General features: G+C 42.8%; 1 non-coding gene across 1 annotated transcript; it reads right to left on the bottom strand.

Annotated features, from left to right (window-relative positions):
- Window positions 1-223: 223 nt before the first annotated feature.
- LOC148800587 (small nucleolar RNA R71) lies at window positions 224-330 on the bottom strand. The gene has a single exon (XR_016071010.1). It is a non-coding gene; the product is annotated as a small nucleolar RNA R71 (small nucleolar RNA).
- Window positions 331-1,772: the final 1,442 nt, after the last annotated feature.

Raw genomic sequence — 1,772 nt, 5'->3', positions numbered from 1 at the left:
CGCCTGTCCAACCCTAATGCACACATTGTTAACTTTCTAGAAATATGTGATACATTTAAACATAATGGAATTAGTAATGATGCTATTAGGCTTAGATTATTTCCATTTTCATTGCGTGATAGAGCTAAAGATTGGCTTAACTCACTCCCTACAAGATGTATCACCACTTGGAATGATCTAACCCAAAAATTTTTGGCTGTATTTTTCACCCTCTAAAATAGCAAAACTAATTAATGATATCACTACTTTTGCTCAATTTGAGAGGGAATCTTTGTATGAAGCATGGGAGCAATTCAAGGAGATGCTTAGGAAGTGTCCTCACCATGGGATACCAACTTGGCGTCAAATTTAGACTTTTTATAATGGTATTACCCCCTTTAATTGATCTATTATTGATGCAGCCGCAGGTGGCACAATCATAAGGAAAACTCCAGAGGAAGCCCATGACCTAGTGGAGGAGATGGTGTCGAATAGCTACTAGTGGAGCAATGACCGAACCAATCAGAGGGGAGTACACCACATTGATTCCCTTGTTGCCATATTTGCTCAACTCGCTAATCTGAACAAAAAACTTGATACTTTTAATATTGCAGCAATTAATACATTCTCTAGCATCCCATGTGATTACCAAATCTGAACCAAAAAGGAGTGGGAAGGATTATACCTGATATGCAGAAGTAATATCTCCCAACGAAGGTGTTCACGCCCAAGGAAGGATCCAAAGACTGCTCCCACTGAAGATGGCGCAGTGCAGGTGGAGCAGAATCAGCAGTGTTCTTCTCCAAGAACTCTGTCCTTCGCAAGAATCAGCAAGATGGTACGTGAGCACAGCTTCCTTTCAATCCTTTCTCAAAGGACTGATGTCAAGATCCAATCTTGACTTCTCCCACAACTGGAGATCGAACTGGCAAATAGGGCGGCAAGAACAGGGAGGCGGCAAGAGAGTATTTGCAGGGAGCAGAATTCTCTCTTCTTGATTTCAGCACTAAAGAAAACCTAATGATCTATCTGTATATATTTAGGCTGCCGCCCCCTTCTTCTTTTATAATCTTAAAGGGATCAGCTCCTAATCAGATTAGGAGTTGCTAATCCAAATCACATTTGGGTTAGAAGTCCCTTTAAGTGATAAGGGATAATCCTTATCTTATCTGGAGATCAGATCAGCCATCTCCTAATCTGATTAGGAGGTTTCCAGATCTAAATCTTATTTAGATCTTGGACTCTCTAAGTGGATAGGGTCTAAGCCCAATCCTATTAGCTGATCCACTTCAGATTTCGCCCCTTTATTAACTAAATAAACAGCCCAGTTCGAAATGGGCTTTAGGCCCATTAAGCTTATGTGCTCACTTAACCCTCTTAACTACTGCCCAGTTGGGCTTCCTTGTATGGCGTGGGACCCAAGCATTGATCTACACATCAGCTACATGGGTTCGGCCCAGCCTTTGTTACAAGGCCTGGCCGAATACACTGTTAAAGACAGTGCACCCCCTGAAACCCATCAAATGGGCTCTACGGGCCCAACACTTACCCTAAGAGGTCCATGGGCCAAGCCACCTTGTAACAACCAGGGACTGTGGGCAGATGCAAGATTAGCCCATCAGGTATTATCCTCAATGGTCTTACACTTAACCTCTCAGCCCATAATGATCATACACTGCCCGACAAGAGAGGACCTCTCCCTCGGCTGCAAGGAACAGTGTTGCACTCTCCACTCATATGGATCCCGGGAATTAAAACCTTCTTGCAAACATTTTAGAAACCATATATATTCT

The sequence above is a fragment of the Nelumbo nucifera genome, chromosome 4 (genome assembly GCF_055504915.1).
Source record: "Nelumbo nucifera cultivar China Antique chromosome 4, China Antique-T2T, whole genome shotgun sequence".
Classification (NCBI taxonomy): domain Eukaryota; kingdom Viridiplantae; phylum Streptophyta; class Magnoliopsida; order Proteales; family Nelumbonaceae; genus Nelumbo; species Nelumbo nucifera.
Note: the sequence above shows the minus strand (reverse complement) of the source record. Positions and strands in the feature narration are given on the sequence as shown.